We start from the raw sequence: 12385 nt of genomic DNA, 5'->3' as shown, positions 1-12385 counted from the left end.
TGTGCGGCTCTTGCGCACGAGTGGCTCCAACGGGCCGGTGTGTCGCGGGGGCCAGGGCGCGTCACGGAGCAGACGCGGGCGAGCAACCAATCGCCGAGGACTGGGCGGGCCCAGTGCCCCGCGGACAGCGCGCCCCGGGAGTGAGTGCTGCCTCCGAGTCCAGGGAAAGGGCCGCTAGGTGTCGGGTGCCTTTGCTGCGCGTTCTCAGTTCTCGCACAGAAAATTGGCGGCCAAGCGCGTTCCTCGCGTCCCACTAAGGTTTGGCCATTTTAAGTGCATCATAGTGTAGTGGAATACGATTTGGTTTCCCACGAGATGTAAAATAGGAGTTTCAAGAATAAAATGAATTCTCCCATCTAGTTTCGGTGAATTCGGCAGAGCTAATTCTCCCCACGCTCACTCGCGCCGCCCACCACTGTCTTTGCTAGAAACTGTGGCCCTCTCTTCGGCAGCTCTCTGCCTCTATCAACTATGCCAGAGCAGCTTTCCCAGCGCCTAGACACTGCTGGGGACTGAGGTGGGGCAGAGGGGAGAATGACCGGGTCACAGAATACTCCCCAAACCCTGCTCAGCCCTGGCCGCCCAGACTGGGAGGACAAACAGCCCGCACCTCCTAACGGGGGCAGCCCCGGCCTAGTCGCCCAAGCTGCGCCGCTCGGGGGTGAGGGGTAGGGTGCGGGGGTGTCACCCGTGGAGCATCCAGCTGCGTGACAACGCCGCCCCCTGCCGGTACCCTGCCGAGCTGCGTCCCAAAATGGAGAAACCCGACTGGCTCCGTGGCAGAGGCCGTCCCCTCAGCGCTGCGCCCATGCACTGAGGTGCGCCTGGGGACTCTAGGACAACTACCCTGTCCGGATAGGGCCATCGCTGCCTTCAGAGCACACCCATGTGTTCCTCGGACCAGCCATCGGCGCATGAATCTATCTTAACCAGGCGTTTTATACATATATATGTATATGCATATTCTTGTGTGTGCATGTGTATAGAGAGAGCATTTAGTGACCTGTTAGTGCCAGTCAACAGGCTAAGTGCTGAAGATTTAAGAATGACTACATTTCACATAATCCAGAGGGCATAGCACCCAGGTGCATAATTATGGTTCAGTTGCATATGTATTATGAGAGAAGTATATTCTGACGAAATCGCGTGGCGGGCTAACGACATAGGAAACGGAGAGACACCCGAGAAGGTGTCATTTGGACTGGATCTTGAAAGAATGGATGTTCCTTCAGTAGTCGGGGAAAGAGGAGAAGAGCGTTATCTACAAAGGGAAGCGTATAGAGTTGGGGAATGTTTGAGAAAAGATGTGCACTCCCCGTGGTTCGTAAATGAGATTGGTAGTGCCTTGAGATAAGGTTTGAGTACCAGGAACTTATTGAACACGTCTGGGCTATAACCTGTTTAGCTCCTTAACATAATACCTAATTTAATCTTCAAGAAGAAGGTATTTCCATCTCCTAGGGATCTAAAAACAGAGGAATCCAAGAAATTAAGAAACATTCCCAAGTTCCACAACTAATAAGTGGTGGGGTCAGGCCTTTAACCCAACCCATTTGGCTGTGAATGCTGTTTAGTGGTCATTACAGGGTAGTGAGTGGTCTGTAGCTTACCAGTACCTTCTATTGGAAGACAAGACAAGCACAAATAGCAAGGATTTAAGGAAGAAAGAATGAAGGGGAGGGCAGGGGGAAAAGAAGAAAAGAAAATGGAGGAAGGGAGGGGAAGGGATGGGAGAAAGAAAAGAGAAATGAAAAAAGAGAGAGAAAAGAGAAGAGAAAAGAAGAGAAAAGAAAAAAAAAAAAAAAAAAAAACCACCTGTTAAAAATGTTTCCTTCAAAGGCCGGTATGAATTCTGCCCCTTTTTAAAACAAAGCCAATGTTAGATACACTGCACTTGAAAAATCAAGGCTGTTTGTGTGTGTGTAGCTCTACTACAATTATTTTTTACTTTATTTTTAACCTTGCTCCAAAAACTAAAAATAAAGAAGGCTCTTAGAGCTGATGGACATCTGCCTATGCATACCCAGGATTTCGTTCTATAGCACTAAAGGAATCTGCATTTTGGCAAGCTGTCAGGGTGATCCTGACACAAGGACCCAGCCACACTTTGCACTGCACTGACAACAGCTACCATACTACAGTTCTCTAAGTGGGAACCCTCCCCCAAGCAAAGGCTGATCCCATAGTCATTCCCAGAAATGGAGGGCACAACTGAGAGGTGGAAGTACAGCATGAAGCTGGACTTGCAGGGCCTGCTTATGTGCTGTATGCTGGGGAGAAGATAATCCCAGCAGCAGTGTGCCAAGACCGTCTCTCCCCCAAGCATCCAATGCTTTGTGGCTGACACTTCCTTAAACCTTTAACAAAACATTCCCCCTTTCCCAACCATAATCCAGACCCTACTGCCTCCTGCACTGGGACATCTGGGATATCTTACTTTTGGCAATGCTTTCATGGGCAATTTAATCTTTGACTGGATTAATATGTGCCTGATACATAGTGGCCAATCATTACATATTGTTGAATGAAAGCATATGTTGTTCATTGTCCCACTTCTTCCTGTCTTCAAACTGAAATAATATTTATATTCTAGGAAAAAATATCCATCCTTACATAAAATTGCAGATTCTGCAATTGAAACCATTAATTAATTTTTTTCTAGATAGCCAAAATAATTATCAAATGAGAACGTCTATACTTTCCAAATACATTCACAACTAAGATATTTCTCAACACAGTTACTCAGATTAAATTTAGATGCAAAGTTGCTAAATCTTTCCCCCAGGCTTTAGCTTCTAAACCTGTTTGGTAAATTATTTACTTTTTCCTACTTAAAAGAAAAAAAACAAAAACCTATGGCAATATGAAGCTCTTAGTTGATAAAGTTAAGACCACCACAAAACTGAAATACGGAGAGCCTAAATTTAAACTGCTTTCTAAGTGAGCAGATAAAAAGTCCTTATTCTGAAGGTTTTAAAGGAAAGCTTTACATACAATTTTGAGAAAGAAACACTTATAATTAGTTCATCTTATTTTTAAAGTTACAGTAACAATCAATCTGGACTTAGCAAAATAAGATGTTCAGCTTTGGCCTTAATCATAGTTATTGAGTTTGTTATTATATCCCAGAAACTCTGCTAAATATTTTATATACATTATTTTTTCTAAACTTTCTCTAAAAACCAGAACTGTACACATTATATCTCCATAAGAAAGATAGGGCACAAGAAAGTTAAGTATCTTAGAGAAATCACAGAGCCTTGGTTCAGACCCATGCACGTCAGTTCCTTACATTCTGTGAGTTGGCTTGTTCCCAGTCTTCTCATATTCCTCCTAGACTTAAACTTGAGCTGGAACTGCACTCTGATTCTTCTTTCTTTCCAAGTTCTGGCCATTCAGTTTGGGCATAACTTTGGAGACCAAGTGATTTTATCTTGAAACAACTGCTGAGGGCCAGAATGCACAATGACCTGAAGAAGCAGATGGGCACTTCTTCCCCAGCAGCCACGAATGACCTCCGTGGCAGCGAAGAGCTAGCAAGCTAGCACCTTATGGAGAATTTGCAAGAAACGTGACACACTGAAACACAGTGGGGTGTTTGAAGACTGCCCCGAGTTCACTTAGCAGTGGTACTTTCCCCTTCTTGCCCTGCTTCCTACCTTCTCAAAAATGGTTTCAGAAGATGGGAAGCCTCCAAATACAAAATTACTCCTTCAAGTTCATACCCAGAAGGAGAGACAGGAGAAAAAAGCACCCCACCACCCCCACCCCCGACCCACATACACACACACACACAACCTGCCATTAAGCCTGCTACTTCCCTCTCTCACAGCATTCTAGCCAGTCTCCCCCCATATTCCTGTCCTGCTCTTGGTCTTTCCACACCAGCCCTCTCCACTTTCTCTCTTGATTTTCCACCTTCTACCACTTCTGCTCTTGGAACCTTTCCACAAAAAGTGGCCTGTACTTCTAGAAGCACCCTGCAATGCAGGCAGAGCAGTGGTAGTGTGAGGAATTTGAGTACTCCCTGACCTGCCTCTGTCCCCCAACCATTTGCTGCCTTTGTGGCCCAAATCCTAGTAATTCCAGAGACCACTGGGGTATTGCATGCTTTTCCAAGCATGCACACACATATGCCTTCTTTGCAGAGTGAACTGGACATCTCTCTGCTGTCCAGTTAGTGTTTGTAGAACAGCAACTGATCAAAGTGCCTCATGCAAAAATTAAAACTCACTTGGGAAAATACATTACCTGTTTTCACAGGGAAATGGTGCTTGTGAAATGATGTTTCCTACGTTTCTTCAGGAAAATAAAAAATGTTTATTCATTATTCAGGGCCTGTGAAAGACTGGCAACATCCTATGACATACAGCTTAGTTTGGGAATAATCATTCAACGTATTACTTGTATATTCTTTGTAATCAACAGATTCGATTTTATAGTTTTAAACTTTTCAACCCTTTTTCTTCTATATTATCTTATTTTATCTTCAAAACTGTTCTGATTAGCATGAAGTTCTAAGTTTAGAGATGAAGAAAGGCTAGATGATCTTCCCTATATTTACACAGCTAGTTATGGGAAAGTTAAAGTTAGACTCAGTTGCCCTCATCATGGGCCAAAAACCCTTCTAACCACACAGTTTAATCTTACATCAGTGTGAGTGCATTTAAATGATCAGCATCAAACAGCTAAGTTTAAAGAGATCCTGTAGCTACACAGAGGATTTTTTTATGTGGGCTACATTCTCACCTGTGGACATAGTATAAAGCATCACTACTCTACTGTTGAGCATCTTATAAGTGTAATGTCCTAAGATTTTATTTTAAGTGTGTTTATTTGAAGTATATGACCACATAAAAATAACTCCATTCACAGTTACAGATTAGTGAGTTTAGGAAATTCAATATGCAAGCAGTCAATATGATCAGTCAGCCCTACATCATCGCTCTTATAATCAAACTTGATTTGGATTGTCCTTTAGCAGAATTCTTCATCAGAAAGATTAGCTAGTATTTTCTTATGCTATTATCAGTGCTGATTATGCCAGAACTTCTTCCTGTTGTGACATCTCTGTGAAATTTTGCCGTTTCAATCAGTGTTGCAAGCCCATGGACCAGACTGTTTTCCTTACTCCAGACAAAAGAGACATTCAAAAGTTACATTCACCTGGCAAAATGTAAACTAGAAATACACTATATTTTCAAAAAACATCAAATATGAATAAGTAAACTTTAATATTTGTATTACAATTTTTTTGTAAATTTGTGCTGGAATATGTTTAACTGCCCTGAAGAAAGTATTGATTTTACTTGTGGAAACTGTAAGGTTTTGTGAAGAGTACAAGGGAAGAATATAATAAATTATTTCTTTTTTCTAGAAGGAATTTAGCTAAAAATGTTTGGGTACCTTGTAAAAAATAAGGCTGTATTCTATGGGTATGTTATATCCAGCTCATCTTGATATATTTTCAGCTACTTCTTACCTGTACAACATATATTGATACATTTGTTAGCTACTGATTATTGATTTTTTATATGAGATTTAAACTTATGGCAGCTGAAGAAGGCCTATTTACTCATATGTATACATAAACCATACATTGATTCAATAATGCATATATGTTTTAAAGAACCTTCTTAGTATTATTTCTACCATCACTTGTTTTTATCTTTTCCTATTAACTTCCTTTCCTGACCTCAAAATTATCTGTTGCCAAACAAATTACAAATTAAATAGTACAACTAATGTTATCTTGATGTTTGGGAGAAATTACTATGGAATGTGATAAGCAACCAAAAAACACATAGTCTTAGAAAGTCTGAAAAACTGAACAAAACATAATAACTAAAGTTTCTCTTGAAGCTACTCGGATAATGGACATTTTTAAAATACTTAAAAAAGAACTGTTCAAACCAGACTCTAGGAAGAAAAATATGACTACCTGAAAAACCCTGGGATTGTTAAGTGTAAATGTGGAAACTAGTTGTATACTTTCTGTAGGAAATTACACTAAAATGCCAGAATTTATTCTGGTAATATGGAATAAAAGAAATTCAAGTTTTCTTTCCTAACAAAAGAAAAGGTTTAAAGATGCTAGTAAATTAGGCATTAGCCAAGAAGGTGTAGAGGAGAACAAAAGCTATAAAGGTTATTGATATTTGAACCATGAAAGTGTCCAACTGGAAGATAACAGTTTCCAATAAACTACAACTCCTGCAGGGGAGCTGGGAAATAAAAGAGAATTTGGATTGACACATGATTAAGAAGGCTGAATATTGATAGTTTAGATAAGTAAGATATCCCTAAAGGGTAATAGAACTGCCCTCTAGGTTTTGAAATTCATAATTACTTATGGAAGTGAATAATTGATTAGCATAAAAGTGATATTCTTAACATAAACTCTTGTTTAAATAATAGAAAGGGAAAAAATATATGGCACTCAAGATTCTTTGCCCAACAATTTCTCCCCAATTTCCATTGAAATTCCAAAGACTTTTTTTTATTTTGTAATTCACTGGAATTAACTTAGCAACCAGATTCCACTCTGTTTACTTATTGTGAGATCTTTGTGAGCAGTAGTTCGTCAGCCTCACACTGACTAGATATGGATTGTGTTGCTGTGTTTTCAAAAAGAAATGTTTCTTGCAAACACTTATGACTTGTCTATGTCTTCTACAAGTCTGGACTTGTCTTGGAACATTATCTGTGTTCTGTGGGTTACAGGGCTTGTCGAGGTCAAAGTGCTCAGACATGAGACAGGCACCTTGTATACTCTAGAGAGCTAGAAATACTTGGAGATTAAGTCTAGTCCATGCTCAGAGTAATGCAGAATAGTGTATTTTTAATTCACTATCTTAAAAGTAAATGATAATGTTAAGAATAGTATATTTCACTTTAGTTATTATGCATACTATTATGATTTTTATATGAGAGTTTAACATTTCAAAGAGATGTTTAAAAATGGTAGGTACCCATTTTTCTAGCATCATTTTTATATACTAAATTTAGAAGCTCTGTAATTGCCATCTAAATTTGTGGAATCATGGAAATCATTTGAATAAATATACTACCATAATATTTGAATTATGTTTTTGTAGTACATTGTATTGTATTTCTATATATATATGTGTGTGTATACACACACACACACACACACACACACACATAACTCTAGACCAAGTGCCGGAATGACATAAGACTATTTCCGACATAAAAGTAATTACCCTTTACAGATTGGATCGGTCATTATTTTGAGTCACACATTCTTCATAAATCAAAGAAATTGAATTGTCATGACTAATTCTTAATCCACTTTGAGTCTAAAGATAGCAGACATTTGAATTCAAAAATTGAAAAACAAACTAATTATTTAGATGTTTTATATACATCATATTTAACAGCCAGATATCTAGCTAAACTTCTTGTTTTTACTCAACTAAAATGGAAATTTTAGTTTTCTTCTAAATTTAATTAAAGATCAAGTTGATCGAAACATTTACTCTGGAACTCGCATTATAGATTTTGAATGCCTGCATTGATCAAATTACCCAGAGGCTTTACAGACGGCACTTTATACTGCACTAAAACATGAGTAACCCTGGCCTTTGACTCCCCTCAACTCCTAATATAGGGCATGGCCCCCTCTCTCTACCTGTGGGCTGCAGATTTGAAGGTGGGTGGGGGAGAGCACTGTACAACATAGCCTCCTTGGGAAGTTAGAGTATGTGTACGCACATGTGCTCATTAACTCCCCTAGATTATTTGTTATTTCACAAATCTTCTTTCTCATTTCCTATTCATTAATACAAATAAATGACTGTTGAATCAATCTAGTGCCATCACCACTGCAACAGACACCTACTATAAATCCTTTAGGTCTAGTAAATATGGTTATTTAAAAATCACCTAGCAAATAATATAGATTAAATAACCTAGATATGTTCTGTGTGTCGGATAAAAGTTCTCTTTTAACTTAGGGGGATAACATTTTCAGTTGGAATATAGTCAGCTTTAAAATTTTAGTAAATATCCTCAAAGTTTTCAGAGATTATTTGATGACTCACTTCTAAAGCCTCAGCTACATATGATTAATGGAATTTTATTGCAGATTTCACTTGTCCATCTATTGTTTATCTTTTAATGCTTCTGGGAATACTCCAGAAGCTTCCACCACTATTCTGTTTTTTAATCAAGTGATATATGAAAATTAACCAATTTTAGATTGCAAATTGTGCTCTCATACATGGGACACTGAATTAAAAACATACCATTTCCTTTTCTGAGGATGTTATGTTACTACTTACTCAAATTCTACAACAATAAGCATATATACATTTTGACTAAGACTTTTGTTCTTATTACACTTTTAGGACATTTAAGTATAGTCAATATGTATCCTAAATCAAAAATCACAGTATGTGGTCTAACAACTAATATGCTTATAAGGACAAAGGGACACTCTATTTGAAATCTCTTTACATCTTCAGAAATCTGAGATGTATGGTGCTCTTCCATCCATTGTATAGAATTATGCTTCTTTCTCCAGTTCATTCCCATAAAAGCCTCTTTGACAGCAACATTTCTTATTGTCTATTGGCTATTAAGTTATAGCATAAATTAAATATAAGAAATTCATTCAATACTCACACACCCACAGACATTCTTCCACTTAAAATTGAAGACCTTTGCATACCTAGTTGAAAGCCGACCATAATGTTAATTTTGTAAAATTGAAATGTAAAGCATTGTGGCCTTCTCAAACACAGAACCCTCCTGACGCCACTGTGTGGTTTTTAAAAATCAGTTTAGGCTAATAAATGCCCATAAAATATTTTAATATATTTAATTGATCTAGGAAATTGAACTTTAATTACAATTAAGTAGAAGATATCAAATATAATGTCATTAGAGCATAAGTTGGTTCAGCATCTGTGTTTGATTACATTACCCAAACACATGAAACAGTCAAGTTTCTGAGCTGGTCAACCTCTGCAGGCAGTGACCTGCTGTTTCTTGCCAGTTGAAGTCTGTTTCTGTGTTACTGCTCTTACTGTCAGTAGATGATCCTCACAATTCCATAAATGCTATTTAACTCTCTATGGTTTCCTGTATTTCTTATCTGCTTCATTGTTCCAGAAAAAGATATTCTTAAAACAAAAAAAATAAAAAAAATAAAAAAAGAAGAAGAGAGAGGAAGAGAAAGAAAAAGAATGAAAGAGACAGAGGCAGGCATTTGTTGCAGCACCTCACAAACTATGATTAGTCAGGATTTAGGTAATAGTTCAGACCCAAGTCCCAAACTAGCCAGTTCATTTTGTTTATAATAAATTGCAAATCAAAGCAAACTGGTCTGAGGAAGAAATTGGCTTTGTTCCAATGATCTAAAGGCACTAGAAATCAGCTGTCCATGATCCTTTAACCTATGGCAAGGCTATCTTAGTTAAGGCCACATCTTCCTTATTATTTGTTTCTTGGGGAAAGTCAGTGGCTGATGTGGAAACAGCTGAGTGCATTATTCTAAAATGAAGTGATTAAATCATGAGGCCGAGGGTAGGATGTAGGAACCCTGAGGATGGATTTTTTTTCTCATTCTTGAAATTGATTCTTCCTATGAGAACTTATAACAATTAGTCCCATTAAAAACAGCCCATACTTAATTTCAAGTGGCCACAGTAAACTCTTCAAGGTTGAGACTCAGGGGAAAAAAAGTAAAAATAGTTAGCACAAATCATTACTGAGGAATTATAAGGAATCAGAAAGATGGGAACCATTGGGAGCAGCACCTACAGTACATGTTAGAGCTTTGAAGAAACACTCCTTTAGTGCTGAGCTGAGAAGGGATAAACCCAACATTGTGAAGGAAGACCAGACTGGAAAAACAGAATGGCCAGTATTAGATGAATGTAAATATGTAAATATGCCTTAGAGTATGCCTTAGAGAATGCTAAATATGCCTTGCAACATGTAAAATATGCCTTAGAGAATGCCTGGTCCTTTGCAGGCACTCAGGCCAGCTAACTCATCTGCAGGAGCTGGATAGAATGTGATGCTTAGGCATAGAGACCAGCAAAGGCAGAAGAAGGGGCAAAAACCAGGTTGCTCTCCTTCTAGGCATCAGGCCTATGGGAGTTCAAATGATGTTCTCAATCTTAAGACTGTGGGAGTTATCTCTCAGGGCATACAGTTTGAGCCTAAGGCAAATTTGGCTGATTCCAAGTTCTACCTGAACTCAGAAACAACTATTATATCCTGCATCTCCATCCTCCAACTGGCAACTGGTGAGGAGTGATACCATGTGAAAATATCTGTTTATAGATTTGGAACTGCTGGGGCAAAAATAGGGACTTTTAGTCCCTAGGACAAAGAAGCTTGCAGGTCCCTTTCAACAGTACTGCCCTTGTACAAAGCCAGCAAATTATCTGTGATCTTTATAGCACAGGAAGGACCTCCAAGCTAGAGAAGGGATGGTTCAAGGATGGAAACATCTTTCTTATTAAATCACCACATAAAACTCTGTGAGTTCTGAATCAAGAAAAGAACCTCCAGCTAGTGGGAGCTGACCCCACCAGCAACCTCTGACTCTTTTCTATGAATACTGCCTTTCTCTAGAGTTCTGTCACTCTGATTACCACTGTCACCCCAAATTCTGGGACTCAGCAGACTTTTAAAATTATTCATCTTCTGCAGTCAATTAAGCCAGCTGCACTCCTTTCCTCACAGGGGCTCGGTGTGATGGCTACAAACAACAGCCCCCTTTGTCATATACATAGCTTGTTTCTTGTATGGGTTGCTCTAAAGAACATAGGAGACAGCCGTTTCCAATCTATGTTTATGTCTCCGACCTTTGACCTTACACTGTTCCCAGTGTAGGCTCCAAACAGGTGTGAAGGGTATCTCTGGAAAGCCCCAGGGTACCATGGCCACAATTTACATTGGCCAAGTCATCATGTCCATCCATACCAAGGTGCAGAACAAGGAGCATGTGATTGAGTTCCTACACAGGACCAAGTTCAAGTTGCCTGGCCACATCTCAAAGAAATGGGGCTCTATCAAGTTTCATGTGGATGAATCTGAAGACATGGTAGTTGAGAAGTGGCTTATCTCAGATGGCTGTGGGGTCAAAAGCATCCCCAGTCATGGCTCCTGAACAAGTGGCAGGCCCTGCACTCAGGAAGGCTTCCACTGTTCTGTCGCCTCTTAGGCTCAACAGTACTTCCTGTCAAAAAAAAAAAAAAAAAAAAAATTGTGAGCATATGTGTAACCAAACCCTTTCTTTCCTTCATCCTTCTTAGCAAAGTAGAGGCATGTAGAATTTTCTAAATTAATACAATTTGATATTACACAAAAATGAAAAGGCAGGCATTATAGGCAAGATACATTGTGCAAAGTCATAGTTCCAAAGTTTTAAGTCCTTAATCCTAAGATGAACACATCCAGCCCTAAAAGACTCCACTATCTCTTGCTGTGAGCCCTCTACCCACCCCCATCCTGCCTGTTATTTGGTCAGTTTTCTAGCTGTGATATTTTCTTTCCATCTTTCCAAGTGTAAGTGTTCAAACAATGGGTTGACATAAAAAATAGGAAGGAATGATCCACTGTAACTGGGATGGTTAAAAAAGGTGTCTTTGTAGAGAAAATAAGACCAGACTAAAGAGTAAACACCAGCCAGTCATGAGAAATTGGGGAAAGAGTGTTCCTGGCAGAGGGAGCAATTTGTACCCAGGCAGGCAAGAATCTCTTGTACCGGAGGAACTGAAATGTGTTCCGTGGAACCAGAGCACGCAGAGGAAGGGAGAGATGGCATGAGATTAGGCTGAACAGAATGTCAAAGGTCAGATCATGTAGGTGTGGTGAGGAGTTTGAAAGAGTTTAGATTTTTTTGTGTAAGTGTAAGAAGCTATTGAAGGCTTTGAGCAGGAGAGTTGCATGATTGGATTGATCTTTTGAGATCCTTTTTGCTGCCGTATGGGGAATTCATGAGGGAAAAATAGAAGAGAAACGGGTTAATAGACTGCTGCAGATATCTGGGCAAATGGTGATGCTATTTTATATTACTGCTATCTAAACTATAGGTCACAACCCATCAGTGTTATACAGTCATTTTAGTGGTCTTAACACACAATATCATTGAAAGAGAATAATGTACAATAGAAAAAATCAGCCAGGCACAGTGGCTCACACCTGTAATCTTAGCACTTTGGGAGGCCAAGGCAGGTGGATCACTTGAGGCCAGGAGTTTGAGACTAACCTGGTCAACATGGCAAAACCCCACCTCTACTAAAAACACAAAAGTTGGCTAGGCATGATGGCAGGCACCTGTAATCCCAGCTACTTGGGAGGCTGAGACACGAGAATCACTTGAACACGGGAGGTGGAGGTTGTAGTC

General features: G+C 39.3%; 1 non-coding gene across 1 annotated transcript; it reads left to right on the top strand.

Annotated features, from left to right (window-relative positions):
- The first annotated feature begins 10680 nt into the window (after positions 1–10680).
- Positions 10681–10813, top strand: LOC119625498 (small nucleolar RNA SNORA70). Its single transcript, XR_005241690.2, has one exon. It is a non-coding gene; the product is annotated as a small nucleolar RNA SNORA70 (small nucleolar RNA).
- The last annotated feature ends 1572 nt before the right edge of the window (positions 10814–12385 follow it).

Source organism: Chlorocebus sabaeus, chromosome 13, assembly GCF_047675955.1.
Source record: "Chlorocebus sabaeus isolate Y175 chromosome 13, mChlSab1.0.hap1, whole genome shotgun sequence".
Classification (NCBI taxonomy): domain Eukaryota; kingdom Metazoa; phylum Chordata; class Mammalia; order Primates; family Cercopithecidae; genus Chlorocebus; species Chlorocebus sabaeus.
The sequence above is the reverse complement of the archived record's forward strand: the minus strand, read 5'-3'. Positions and strand labels throughout refer to the sequence as shown.